Source organism: Physella acuta, unplaced genomic scaffold (genome assembly GCF_028476545.2).
Source record: "Physella acuta isolate Inbredline_101_S28 unplaced genomic scaffold, ASM2847654v3 ptg000578l, whole genome shotgun sequence".
Lineage (NCBI taxonomy): Eukaryota > Metazoa > Mollusca > Gastropoda > Physidae > Physella > Physella acuta.
The window spans coordinates 449,408-465,172 of record NW_026732097.1 but is presented as its reverse complement, the minus strand read 5'-3'; positions in this window follow the sequence as shown (position 1 = coordinate 465,172).

Here is a 15,765-nt window from a genome sequence, read left to right as displayed (position 1 = left end):
TAGCCCAAAGGTTTTTAAAATGTTGAACTTGCAAATGACAGTAGGTTACCTGATTCACGGGGGGGGGGGGGGGTGCAGAAAATTGAGGGGGGAGGGCAGAATATGACCTCTCTCCACCCGTGTTGGTTACTCTACTGTACACAGCCCATGTCTGTAACCTGAAGAGGCGTATCCCCCCTACCCCCTGACGTAAACGTAAATAGTCTCCAGTCATTCTTTCTCCAGGAGGGGGGGGGGGCACATGAAACCGTCCAAGGGGAGGGGGGGCACATGAAACCGTTCAAGGGGAGGGGGGGCACATGAAACCGTCCAAGGGGAGGGGGGCACATGAAACCGTTCAAGGGGAGGGGGGGCACATGAAACCGTTCAAGGGGAGGGGGGGCACATGAAACCGTTCAAGGGGAGGGGGCACATGAAACCGTTCAAGGGGAGGGGGGGGGGCACATGAAACCGTTCAAGGGGAGGGGGGCACATGAAACCGTTCAAGGGGAGGGGGGGCACATGAAACCGTTCAAGGGGAGGGGGGGCACATGAAACCGTTCAAGGGGAGGGGGGCACATGAAACCGTTCAAGGGGAGGGGGGCACATGAAACCGTTCAAGGGGAGGGGGGGCACATGAAAACCGTTCAAGGGGAGGGGGGCACATGAAACCGTTCAAGGGGAGGGGGGGCACATGAAACCGTTCAAGGGGGGGGGGCACATGAAACCGTTTAAGGGGAGGGGGGGGGCACATGAAACCGTTCAAGGGGAGGGGGGGCACATGAAACCGTTCAAGGGGGGGGCACATGAAACCGTTCAAGGGGAGGGGCGGCACATGAAACCGTTCAAGGGGAGGGGGGCACATGAAACCGTTCAAGGGGAGGGGGGCACATGAAACCGTTCAAGGGGAGGGGGGGCACATGAAACCGTTCAAGGGGAGGGGGGCACATGAAACCGTTCAAGGGGAGGGGGGGCACATGAAACCGTTCAAGGGGGGGGGCACATGAAACCGTTCAAGGGGAGGGGGGGCACATGAAACCGTTCAAGGGGAGGGGGCACATGAAACCGTTCAAGGGAGGGGGGCACATGAAACAGTCCAAGGGGGGGGGGGGGGCACATGTAATCGTTCAAGGGGGGGTGCACATGAAACCTTCCAAGGGGGGGGGGGGAGGCACATGAAACCGTCCAAGGGGAGGGGGGAGACACTTAAAAGTCCGGGGGAGTGGGATGGCTATGACTCAACTTGCTATATAAAAGTGAATACTTATTTAATTTTCACTTTTGTTTTTATATTTCTCAACTGAATTTATTCACGTTATTTAAAATTTAAATATTGTTCCGCAAATCTATCAACTACTAACTTTTAAAAAAAAACTCTGTGCTCATACACAAGAACGTCACTTCCGGTTGAGTGTACATTTCCACCAACTTCCTAGTGGGCTTGGCTCTGTGGGCTGCCTTACGTGCGTTACCCTGAGGTTAGAAGCCCGGCACGATGTCTGAAATCAGCTCACTCGCCATGGACAGCGCGATAGACAACACTCAACGGATAAGCAAGTCCGACTCGCCAGTCAGGAGAGATATCAGCGAGACTCGCCCGTTCATGTAAGTGGTGGAGTCATTCTCATGTTGGTAGTAGGCATTAGGTTATGGCTCGCCCGTTGATGTAAGTGGTGGACTCTCATGCTGGTAGTAGGCATTAGGTTGTGGCTCGCCCGTTCATGTAAGTGGTGGACTCTCATGCTGGTAGTAGGCATTAGGTTATGACTCGCCAGTCAGGAGAGATATCAGCGAGACTCGCCCGTTCATGTAAGTGGTGGACTCTCATGCTGGTAGTAGGCATTAGGTTATGGCTCGCCCGTTCATGTAAGTGGTGGACTCTCATGTTGGTAGTAGGCATTAGGTTATGGCTCGCCCGTTGATGTAAGTGGTGGACTCTCATGCTGGTAGTAGGCATTAGGTTATGACTCGCCCGTTCATGTAAGTGGTGGACTCTCATGCTGGTAGTAGGCATTAGGTTATGACTCGCCAGTCAGGAGAGATATCAGCGAGACTCGCCCCTTCATGTAAGTGGTGGACTCTCATGCTGGTAGTAGGCATTAGGTTATGACTCGCCCCTTCATGTAAGTGGTGGACTCTCATGCTGGTAGTAGGCATTAGGTTATGACTCGCCATTCAGGAGAGATATCAGCGAGACTCGCCCGTTCATGTAAGTAGTGGACTCTCATGTTGGTAGTAGATATTAGGTTGTGGCTCGCCCGTTCATGTAAGTGGTGGACTCTCATGTTGGTAGTAGGCATTAGGTTATGACTCGCCCCTTCATGTAAGTGGTGGACTCTCATGCTGGTAGTAGGCATTAGGTTATCGCTCGCCCGTTCATGTAAGTGGTGGACTCTCATGCTGGTAGTAGGCATTAGGTTATGACTCGCCAGTCAGGAGAGATATCAGCGAGATCGCCCGTTCATGTAAGTGGTGGACTCTCATGCTGGTAGTAGGCATTAGGTTATGGCTCGCCCGTTGATGTAAGTGGTGGACTCTCATGCTGGTAGTAGGCATTAGGTTATGACTCGCCCGTTCATGTAAGTGGTGGACTCTCATGCTGGTAGTAGGCATTAGGTTATGACTCGCCCGTTCATGTAAGTGGTGGACTCTCATGCTGGTAGTAGGCATTAGGTTATGACTCGCCCGTTCATGTAAGTGGTGGACTCTCATGCTAGTAGTAGGCATTAGGTTATGGCTCGCCCGTTCATGTAAGTGGTGGACTCTCATGCTGGTAGTAGGCATTAGGTTATGACTCGCCAGTCAGGAGAGATATCAGCGAGACTCGCCCGTTCATGTAAGTGGTGGACTCTCATGCTGGTAGTAGGCATTAGGTTATGACTCGCCAGTCAGGAGAGATATCAGCGAGACTCGCCCGTTCATGTAAGTGGTGGACTCTCATGCTGGTAGTAGGCATTAGGTTATGACTCGCCAGTCAGGAGAGATATCAGCGAGACTCGCCCGTTCATGTAAGTAGTGGACTCTCATGTTGGTAGTAGATATTAGGTTGTGGCTCGCCCGTTCATGTAAGTGGTGGACTCTCATGCTGGTAGTAGGCATTAGGTTATGACTCGCCAGTCAGGAGAGATATCAGCGAGACTCGCCCGTTCATGTAAGTGGTGGACTCTCGTGTCATGCTAGTAGTAAGGTGTATGATCTAGTAGAGGTCAGGTATATGATCTAGTAGAGGTCAGGTATATGATCTAGTAGGGGTCAGGTGTATGATCTAGTAGGGGTCAGGTGTATGATGTAGTAGGGGTCAGGTGTATGATCTAGTAGAGGTCAGGTATATGATCTAGTAGGGGTCAGGTGTATGATCTAGTAGGGGTCAGGTGTATGATATAATAGGGGTCAGGTGTATGATATAGTATTGGTCAGGTGTATGATATAGCAGGGGTCAGGTGTATGATATAGTAGGGGTCAGGTGTATGACGTAATAGGGGTCAGGTGTATAACGTAGTTGGGGTCAGGTGTATGATGTAGTAGGGGTCAGGTGTATGATGTAGTAGGGGTCAGGTGTATGATGTAGTAGGGGCCAGGTGTATGACGTAATAGGGGTCAGGTGTATAACGTAGTTGGGGTTAGGTGTATGATGTAGTAGGGGTCAGGTGTATGATGTAGTAGGGGTGAGGTGTATGACGTAGTAGGGGTGAGGTGTATGATGTAGTAGGGGTCAGGTGTATGACGTAATAGGGGTCAGGTGTATAACGTAGTTGGGGTCAGGTGTATGATGTAGTAGGGGTCAGGTGTATGATCTAGTAGGGGTCAGGTGTATGATGTAGTAGGGATCAGGTGTATGATGTAGAAGGGGTCAGGTGTATGACGTAATAGGGGTCAGATGTATAACGTAGTAGGGGTCAGGTGTCTGAGGTAGTAAGGGTCAGGTGTATGATGCAGTAGGGGTCAGGTGTATGATCTAGTAGGGGTCAGGTGTATGATGTAGTAGGGGTCAGGTGTATGATGTAGTAGGGGTCAGGTGTATGATGTAGAAGGGGTCAGGTGTATGATGCAGTAGGGGTCAGGTGTATGATGTAGTAGGGGTCAGGTGTATGATGTATTAGGGGTCAGGTGTATGAGGTAGTAGGGGTCAGGTGTATGATGTAGAAGGGGTGAGGTGTATGACGTAGTAGGGGTGAGGTGTATGATGTAGAAGGGGTCAGGTGTATGATGTATTAGGGGTCAGGTGTATGAGGTAGTAAGGGTCAGGTGTATGATGCTGTACTCAGGTGTGTGACCTACTTAGGTCTCGTCATGTTTTAGTTTGACATTGTGTTATTACCATATATGGATTGATGGTGTAACAACCGGGTTGTTTCCACTGTCTTATTAAGATGTCTAAGACGTAGAAATTTTCCATCAAGAACTGATTGATTGATTCAGATCAGATGACTATCCCAACCAATGGACACATGAGTTGAGGATAACCTCCCCTGTTGCCTAAGTCTTTAACTAGATCGCCCACAGGCGACACGAGGCAGTCCACCTTGATCAAGCAGTCCATCTTGACCAGGCCATCCATTTTGTCCGGCTGTAGATTCTGACCATTTGAACGTGAGAGAGCTTAAGTCCTGTGTGTGCTATGCATTCCTAAGTTGTTAAAGTGTTCTAATATTATATTACTTATGGAAGTGATTTTTGATGCTATAGCAGTGTTGTGTGACCTGTGGCTATTTTTATACAGTGTTAGAATCTGTGATAGAATTTTTTCTTACGCTTTGTAAGTTGGGTTTTGTTATTTTCTAAACTAAATATTATATCTTGTTTAACCTTGTGTTCTGCCACAACTGTGTTCGCTTATTAAAAGTTGTATGCAGATTGGATGAGTTGTTAACTTCAATAGTATCACTAGTTTTCCCTAGACCTCGAAATCGAGCCCTAGTGTGTTGTTGAGTTAATGTCCATTCATTTAGGCTTTAAGTCATTTGCATATGACCCCAAAAAAGAATCCGGGGGCGTTCATCTTCTATCTGGCTGGTAGATAGGTAAACGTTACAGGTGTATGACGTAGAAAGGGTTAGGTGTATGACGTAGTAAGGGTCAGATGTATGACGTAGTAATGGTCAAGTTATGAATAAGGGTCAGGTGCATGACTTAGTAAGGGTAATATATGACATATTAAGCATCAGGGTCAGTACAAGGGCTAGAAATTCTGATTAGGTTAATGACTTCGTATGGGACGGCGTGGTCGGATGATAGAACGAACGCCTCGGATCCCTTTGTTGAGTTTGTAAGAATTCCCTGAGTCCAACTAGCTATGATTGGTACCTGACCTCACATTCGGAAAACAGGCGGCTAGGCCTAGTGCTGACCACACTATCCCTTCATATGCCGAGGTAACAGAAACAAGTGAACTCTACTTTACTTGCCCCGTAGACCGTCGGGTTTGAAAAGGAACTTTACCTTTTACTAACATTTAATAGTGTCCCTTCATCTCTCCGGATCAATGCCTGAAAGAAACACTGCTCTCTAGCTCATGCATCAAAAACTTTGAATATTTCCCCAGGCTTGAGACGACCCAGGCCCTGCACGTCGTGGTGATATTTGAAGAGTTTGTCGACCAGCTAGACCTGATGGCCAATTTTATACAAGCCCCGCACATCGAACTCCGCTCTAAGGCATCCATCAACCACGAACTGGCCAACAACAGGACGTACATTAAGTCAGTTAGTAATGAAAATGTGGTGAGTTTTGTGTGGGGAGTTTTGTGTGGGTGAGTTTTATTTGGGGAGTTTTGTGTGGGGAGTTTTGTGTTGCGATTTACGTGTGGTGAGTTTTGTGTGGGGAGTTTTGTGTGGTGGGTTTTGTGTGGTGAGATTTGTGTGGTGGGTTTTGTGTGGGGAGTTTTGTGTGGTGAGTTTTGTGTGGTGGGTTTTGTGTGGTGGGTTTTGTGTGGTGGGTTTTGTGTGGGGAGTTTTGTGTGTTTTGTGTGGTGAGTTTTGTGTGGTGGGTTTTTGTGGTGATTTTTGTGTGGTCAGTTTTGTGTGAGTTTTGTGTGGTGAGTTTTGTGTGTTTTGTGTGGTGAGTTTTGTGTGGTGGGTTTTGTGTGGGGAGTTTTGTGTGGGGATTTTTGTGTGGGGAGTTTTGTGTGGGGAGTTTTGTGTGAGTGAGTTTTGTGTGGGAAGTTTTGTGTGGTGAGTTTTGTGTCGGGAGTTTTGTGTGGGGAGTTTTGTGTGGTGAATTTTATGTGGTGGGTTTGTGTGACTGAGTTTTGTGTGGTGTGTTTTTTGTGGGGAGATATGGGAGATACCAGTAATGAAAATGTGCCTTCATAAGCAACGGCCCAAAAAAAACCATCAACAGCTGCAGGTGAACTCTACTTCCCCTACACCATTACATACTTGCAGTGGTAATTATTGTGGTAATTGTTGTGGTAATTATTGTGGTAATTATTGTGGTAATTATTGTGGTAATTGTTGTGGTAATTATTGTGGTAATTATTGTGGTAATTATTGTGGTAATTTCTGTGGTAAATATTGTGGTAATTATTGTGGTAATTATTGTGGTAATTATTGTGGTAATTATTGTGGTAATTATTGTGGTAATTATTGTGGTAATTATTGAGGTAATTATTGTTGTAATTATTGTGGTAATTATTGTGGTAATTATTGTGGTAATTATTGTGGCAATAATTGTGGTAATAATTGTGGTAATTATTGTGGTAATTATTAATCCGTGTGCCTTCATAAACAACGGCCAAAAAAAAAAAACAGCCCCAAAGCAACAGGTGAACTCTACTTCCTCTGCGCCATCGCGTACTTGCAGCGGCCGACACCCGTAACCCCCGTGTTTTCTCTACGTACAGTCCTGTGATGAAGACAAGTGCTACAAACTCAAGCACCACTACGGTTCCAGCATCCCCAGGAAGCTGCTCTTTGCCTTCAGACCGCCGCCCAGGAGAGAGATTCCACTGGAGGCAGTAGACGTGAGTACCACTTTTCTAAACGTGACGTTGTCTGATGTGTTCGTGGTCGTTGTTTCGTTCCTCCGTTGTGGGGGCCAGCGTGGTCGAGTCGGTAAAGCTGAAGGCTGATAAACCGAAAAGTTTGGAGTTCGAACCCTCGGGTAGATGAGGCTTGTGAGATAGCTCCAAAATCAAACAACTGCTGCCGTGTAGTTTATAATTGGTTGGACAAAGGCTATGGAAGCAAATCCAAAAAGAAAAGCAGGCTGAAATCGGAGTCAACGGCTTGTATGGCGCATAACCAGTTGACACGTATTACTTAAATTAATTGTGTTGGGTGGGGGGGGGAGGAATCTCCTCTCCCACCATTAGAATTAAAAACAAAGAAGATGTTCCTCCATTTGTCCAAATTTCCGAAATTGTCATGTTCAATATCCCAGTGTCAGACTTATCGAGACATTTAAAAACTGTAAAGGTCAGTAGTATATTAGGTCACTTTTGGAGCGTATGGTGGTGGTGGAGGTGGATGTGGGGATGCGCAAAGGTTATATAGTAAAATACTCCCCATCCTGGGGGAGGCGGATGTGGAGCCTGGTACAATGAAATATAGTAAAATACTCCCAGCCTGGGGGAGCAGGATGTGGAGGGTGGTGGAGGTGGATGCGCCGCAGGGACAATGACATATAGTAAAATACTCCCCCACCCTAGAGTGGGGGAGGTGGTGGGGAAGTAGGTCAGGGTGAGTCACCTTTTGGTGACCTTGTGACGTAATCATTGACCTTGTGACGTAATTAGTGACCTTGTGACGTAATCACTGACCTAGTTACGTAATTTTAATGCGTTTTTTAATGAGTTTTAATGAGTTTTTAAAATTTTAATTAATTTTTATTATCGAGTTACGTAATTTAATTACTTTGATTGTATTTTTATTTTGTTTAATTTGTTTGTTTACTTGTTGTTTAATTTAATTACTTTGTTTATATTGTGTAATTTTTATTAACGAGTTACGTAATTTGATTATTTGTTTACTTTTTAATTATTTTTATTTTGTTTATTTTTTATTTTATTTTATAATTAGTTAAATTATTATTAACTAGTTACGTAATTTGATTTTAATTACTTTTGTTTATTTATTTATTTGATATATTTCCTTTCTTTGATGTATGGTATTTAAAATAAAAGACACTGTTTATTTGATTGTATGTATGTTTAATAGTAAACGGATAGGGGTGTTGGTGGATGAGAGGGGGAGTAATGATGGAGTTTGAGGGTAGGGGTGCGCTAGCGTGTACTTTGTGAATAACATCCATTAACCAGACATGTAACACCTGTTACGTATCGACCGCCCGCGAAGTTTTCCGGGCTGCGCGTTTTTTTAATGGGAATGTATTGATCGCAGCTCCAGGCCCATCACAGCATGATGTCCCACCTAATTAAATTTTTGTTATGCATCAGTGATTTTTCCCCGCTCGGTTTGACAGCTGTGCAACAGCTGTTGTGCGACAGCTGGTGGTGTAATTAGGTTGAGCAAGCGGACATTACCTTGTTGGTTTTCTAGTACGCGTATGCTACACGTATATACACATTCACACAATCACAGAAACTCACTTTCTTACTTTTATATTAAAAGACAAGTATGTGTTATTGTTTTGTTACTTGTACCTGTAACTCGGTATCCTATATAAGATTTTTGACTGGAAGCAAAATAATTCATTTAAAACGGGTCCGGCGTTTAATCGAAAGAGCTAAGTGGTTAACCGCAAAGCCAGCGTTAAGTGTGATAACAGCTGTACCACTTTAATTGATTTTTTCCCCGCTCGGTTACTAGAGTGGGAAGCCATCACGTAACAGCTGGTGCTGTAATTACCCTGAGTAAGGACATTGGTTGTAACTATTCGCTTATAGCGAGGGTCAGCGAAAACAAAATATATTTAAGGGTTGGAATTTTCTTTCAACCACCGTTAAGTCAGGTTTGAGACGAAACAAAGTCTCGGTAGGTTCGTGTTTTTTAATTGGCGACCAACGACTTGGTGCGTTGGTACGTGAGGTATGCGGGGTAGACATGTTTTTTACAAGTCTGGAAAAGTAATTACGTTTTTGTATGACCGTTCCGATTTTCTTTTGATCTGACCACCATTTGACCACACTGAGCCAGATAAATTTAACAAATGTTCAATACATAGTCGCTTATAGTAACATGGGTGAGGGGTGTAAGTAGGCGGGTGGTGGTAAGGTGGTGGTGGTAAGGTGGTAGTGGTAAGGTGGTGGTAAGGTGGTGGTAAGGTGGTGGTGGTAAGGTGGTGGTAAGGTGGTGGTAAGGTGGTGGTAAGGTGGTGGTAAGGTGGTGGTGGTAAGGTGGTGGTAAGGTGGTGGTAAGGTGGTGGTAAGGTGGTGGTGGTAAGGTGGTGGTAAGGTGGTGGTAAGGTGGTGGTAAGGTGGTGGTAAGGTGGTGGTGGTGGTGGTAAGGTGGTGGTAAGGTGGTGGTAAGGTGGTGGTAAGGTGGTGGTAAGGTGGTGGTAAGGTGGTGGTAAGGTGGTGCTAAATTTGTTTGGAGTAAAGGATATATAGTAAAAGATTCCACCACCTAAGTGAGGTGGATTTTAATTTTAATTTTTTAATTTTATTTTTTTCATCATCTGTTAACTTTAAGGTTCTATAACTCTATATATATTTTTATACGTTTTTTGATTCAAATGAGTTTACTCCCCCTAACGTAAGTACATGTAAAGAGGGATTTCCTATAGATCTGTAATGAATTAGGCCTTTTTGACTATGACTTGTTGCCCAGGTGTTGACATGATACACTTTTTTGAGATACATGTACACACACACACACATACACACGTACACACACACACACACACACACACACACATACACACACACACACATACGCGCGCGCGCGCGAAATTCATACTAGGTCGATAAAGGCGGAGAGAACTTATAGGTATACATTATCATGGTGACAACAAAAGCGATCCTTATTTTATTTACATGAAAGCGTGTTTTCCAAAAAGTGTCACCATGCCGTTGTCATTTTCGCAGCGGGGTTTATTTTAAGTGCACCTCGTGCACGTTTGTTTACATTTTAAAAGACGTGTCGCGTGTCTTCCCCACATGTCTTCCCTAATAGAGAAACGAGAGGAAAGACAACTGTTCTAAAATTAGAACAGCCTTGTTTACAGCCACGAGTAGCGTCCCTTGTGAAAAAACTCGCGTCAGAATCCTTAACTAAACATTCAATTTCTTTAACAAGTTAAAAAATAATTTAGGAAGACAAGGGTTAACAACATTAGACGCCACCGTTTTTGTTTCCTGTGACGACAAGGCACAATACACTTTTGTAGTTTATGTCTCAAGTAGAGGGGTGGGATATTTTTTCTTTGTAAGCGTATTGTAAACAATAGGTAGAGGAAGCGATTACTAGGTAAGAGGGGAGAGAACGTGACGTACATCGCGATATTTGAAAACATGGCGATGTTTAACCTCAACCAGAAAAGGCAATGAACCTAGAAGGAAGACGAATATATATCTTAGTCTTGCAGCAGATTACCTTCCCATGTTCGCTTTAGTATTACAGTTTTCATCAAACTTCTTTTTGACTTAAACTTCTTTAATTTTTAAGAAAGTTTACTTATACATAAGACGTTATGTCTAATTACAATTTTTTTATTTTCACCACTCAATGTATTTTCTTTTTCTATATCTTACATTGTCATCTTAATTTTTGATCACCTTAGTAAAAATTTGCTTAAGATTATAAACTTCGAGTTTTAAAAAACAACAACGTTATAGTACGTCGTGTCAAATGACACACCGTTTAAAATGTCTACATTTAAAGTTCACCAATATAATGACGTAAAAACTAAATATGATATGACGTTAGCATACATATCATACAATCTAATCACTCTAAAGTACAAACCAATAATTTTTATTGATTAAGGGGCTGGGTGAGTTATTTTTATTCGGGTGCCCAGGGAAGGTTTGGAGTTGGCTAGGGGCACCGTTCATACTAGAGTCTGTGACGTTTTCACCGAGGCAGGGTTCGAAGCTAGACCATACATGTTTTGGAATTGTTAGGGGTCGAGCCTATAGTAGGGTCGGGGGAGTTTTGTTAACACAGAGGGATGTTTCGAAGTTAGTACATCCATGTTTTAGAATTGATAGGTAGAGAGTTTATACGAGAGTCGTGGGAGTTTTCACCGAGGTTGGTTTTGAACTCGGACCATGGATGTTTAGGAGTTGGATGCGGCAGAGTTTACACTAGGGACGGAGGTGTTTTGGTTACACCGAGGGTGGTTTCGAAGGTCGTACATGCATCCCTGGAATTGTTAGGGGCCGTCTTCATACTAGGGTCGGTGAAGTTTTCACCGAGGTTGGTTTTGAACTCGGAACATGTGTGTTTTGGAATTGTTGGTAGCCGAGTTCATTCTAGGGTCGGGGGAGTTTTGTTAATACCGAGGCAGGTTGCAAAGTTGGTACATGCATGTTTAGGAATTGTTGGTAGCCGAGTTCATACTAGTGTCGGTGAAGGTTGGTTTGAACTCAGAACATGCATGTTTTGGAATCGGTAGGTGTAGAGTCCATACTAGGGTCGGTGAAGTTTTCACCGAGGCAGGTTACAAAGTTGGGACATGCATGTTTAGGAATTGTTGGCAGTCGAGTTCATACTAGGGTCGGGGAGTTTTGTTAACACTGAGGCAGGTTGCAAAGTTGGTACATGCATGTTTGGGAATTGTTGGTAGCCGAGTTCATACTAGTGTCGGTGAAGGTTGGTTTTGAACTCGGAACATGCATGTTTAGGAATTGTTGGTAGTCGAGTTCATACTAGTGTCGGTGAAGGTTGGTTTTGAACTCGGAACATGCGTGTTTTGGAATCGGTAGGTGTAGATTCCATACTAGGATGGTTTCAAAGTTAGTACATGCATGTTTTGGAAGTGTTAGGGGCCGAGTCTATACTACGGTGGGATGGTTTTTGTTTTCACCGAGGCCGGTTTCAAAGTTGTTACAGGCATGTTTTGGAATCGATTGGTGTAGAGTTTAAACTAGCGTCGGGGGAGTTTGGGTTTCACCGAGGCGTGTTTCAAAGTTGGTACAGGGATGTTTTTGAAGTGATGAGGGAAGAGTTTAAACTAGCGTCGGAGGAGTTTGGGTTTCACCGAGGCGTGTTTCAAATCCATGTTTCGGAGTTGGTTGGGTTAGAGTTTACAATAGAGTGGGACGGTCTTTGTTTTCAACAAGACAGGTTTCAAAGTTGGTGCATGGGTGTTTGGTACAGGACTGTTTTGGAATCGGTGAGGCAAAGTTAAACTAGGGTCAGGGGAGTTTTCAACGAGGCTGGTTTCGAAATTGGGCCATGGGTGTTTCAGAGTTGGATGGGAACGTTGTCACTTGTAACATTAGTTGAATACAGATACAAGTTTGTCTGTTACTTTGTCTTTTGTCTGTCCAAGTAATAGTGTGGGTAGAGGTACGGTCTGTTTATCTAGCGGGTGTTTAGGGACGGGGGCGAGGGCGGCAGACATAGGTGGCTAGGGTGCAAGAGATATTCAAAGAGGAGTAGTGTCTACAAGTTACATAGACCAGTCTGTTGGAGTAGTGTCTAGGGGTTGTGATATTAGTTGAGTGTAGATAAATGTAAGATTGTCATACATCCTTTGTCTCTTAAATGGAATAGAATGGGTAGTGGTACGGTCTGTGTATCTATCGGTTGGTATTGAGGTTAGGGATGGGAGAAGGGGAAAGGGGTTGCGGACAAAGGGAAGGGGAAAGGCGAATAGTGATAAAAATAACTCACCCAGCCCCTTAATCAATAAAAATTATTGGTTTGTACTTTAGAGTGATTAGATTGTATGATATGTATGCTAACGTCATATCATATTTAGTTTTTACGTCATTATATTGGTGAACTTTAAATGTAGACATTTTAAACGGTGTGTCATTTGACACGACGTACTATAACGTTGTTGTTTTTTAAAACTCGAAGTTTATAATCTTAAGCAAATTTTTACTAAGGTGATCAAAAATTAAGATGACAATGTAAGATATAGAAAAAGAAAATACATTGAGTGGTGAAAATAAAAAAATTGTAATTAGACATAACGTCTTATGTATAAGTAAACTTTCTTAAAAATTAAAGAAGTTTAAGTCAAAAAGAAGTTTGATGAAAACTGTAATACTAAAGCGAACATGGGAAGGTAATCTGCTGCAAGACTAAGATATATATTCGTCTTCCTTCTAGGTTCATTGCCTTTTTTGGTTGAGGTTAAACATCGCCATGTTTTCAAATATCGCGATGTACGTCACGTTCTCTCCCCTCTTACCTAGTAATAGCTTCCTCTACCTATTGTTTACAACACGCTTACAAAGAAAAAATATCCCACCCCTCTACTTGAGACATAAACTACAAAAGTGTATTGTGCCTTGTCGTCACAGGAAACAAAAACGGTGGCGTCTAATGTTGTTAACCCTTGTCTTCCTAAATTATTTTTTAACTCGTTAAAGAAATTGAATGTTTAGTTAAGGATTCTGACGCGAGTTTTTTCACAAGGGACGCTACTCGTGGCTGTAAACAAGGCTGTTCTAATTTTAGAACAGTTGTCTTTCCTCTCGTTTCTCTATTAGGGAAGACATGTGGGGAAGACACGCGACACGTCTTTTAAAATGTAAACAAACGTGCACGAGGTGCACTTAAAATAAACCCCGCTGCGAAAATGACAACGGCATGGTGACACTTTTTGGAAAACACGCTTTCATGTAAATAAAATAAGGATCGCTTTTGTTGTCACCATGATAATGTATACCTATAAGTTCTCTCCGCCTTTATCGACCTAGTATGAATTTCGCGCGCGCGCGCGTATGTGTGTGTGTGTGTATGTGTGTGTGTGTGTGTGTGTACGTGTGTATGTGTGTGTGTGTACATGTATCTCAAAAAAGTGTATCATGTCAACACCTGGGCAACAAGTCATAGTCAAAAAGGCCTAATTCATTACAGATCTATAGGAAATCCCTCTTTACATGTACTTACGTTAGGGGGAGTAAACTCATTTGAATCAAAAAACGTATTAAAATATATAGAGTTATAGAACCTTAAAGTTAACAGATGATGAAAAAAATAAAATTAAAAAATTAAAATTAAAATCCACCTCACTTAGGTGGTGGAATCTTTTACTATATATCCTTTACTCCAAACAAATTTAGCACCACCTTACCACCACCTTACCACCACCTTACCACCACCTTACCACCACCACCACCACCTTACCACCACCTTACCACCACCTTACCACCACCTTACCACCACCTTACCACCACCACCTTACCACCACCTTACCACCACCTTACCACCACCTTACCACCACCTTACCACCACCACCTTACCACCACCTTACCACCACCTTACCACCACCTTACCACCACCTTACCACCACCACCTTACCACCACCTTACCACCACCTTACCACTACCACCTTACCACCACCACCTTACCACCACCCGCCTACTTACACCCCTCACCCATGTTACTATAAGCGACTATGTATTGAACATTTGTTAAATTTATCTGGCTCAGTGTGGTCAAATGGTGGTCAGATCAAAAGAAAATCGGAACGGTCATACAAAAACGTAATTACTTTTCCAGACTTGTAAAAAACATGTCTACCCCGCATACCTCACGTACCAACGCACCAAGTCGTTGGTCGCCAATTAAAAAACACGAACCTACCGAGACTTTGTTTCGTCTCAAACCTGACTTAACGGTGGTTGAAAGAAAATTCCAACCCTTAAATATATTTTGTTTTCGCTGACCCTCGCTATAAGCGAATAGTTACAACCAATGTCCTTACTCAGGGTAATTACAGCACCAGCTGTTACGTGATGGCTTCCCACTCTAGTAACCGAGCGGGGAAAAAATCAATTAAAGTGGTACAGCTGTTACCACACTTAACGCTGGCTTTGCGGTTAACCACTTAGCTCTTTCGATTAAACGCCGGACCCGTTTTAAATGAATTATTTTGCTTCCAGTCAAAAATCTTATATAGGATACCGAGTTACAGGTACAAGTAACAAAACAATAACACATACTTGTCTTTTAATATAAAAGTAAGAAAGTGAGTTTCTGTGATTGTGTGAATGTGTATATACGTGTAGCATACGCGTACTAGAAAACCAACAAGGTAATGTCCGCTTGCTCAACCTAATTACACCACCAGCTGTCGCACAACAGCTGTTGCACAGCTGTCAAACCGAGCGGGGAAAAATCACTGATGCATAACAAAAATTTAATTAGGTGGGACATCATGCTGTGATGGGCCTGGAGCTGCGATCAATACATTCCCATTAAAAAAACGCGCAGCCCGGAAAACTTCGCGGGCGGTCGATACGTAACAGGTGTTACATGTCTGGTTAATGGATGTTATTCACAAAGTACACGCTAGCGCACCCCTACCCTCAAACTCCATCATTACTCCCCCTCTCATCCACCAACACCCCTATCCGTTTACTATTAAACATACATACAATCAAATAAACAGTGTCTTTTATTTTAAATACCATACATCAAAGAAAGGAAATATATCAAATAAATAAATAAACAAAAGTAATTAAAATCAAATTACGTAACTAGTTAATAATAATTTAACTAATTATAAAATAAAATAAAAAATAAACAAAATAAAAATAATTAAAAAGTAAACAAATAATCAAATTACGTAACTCGTTAATAAAAATTACACAATATAAACAAAGTAATTAAATTAAACAACAAGTAAACAAACAAATTAAACAAAATAAAAATACAATCAAAGTAATTAAATTACGTAACTCGATAATAAAAATTAATTAAA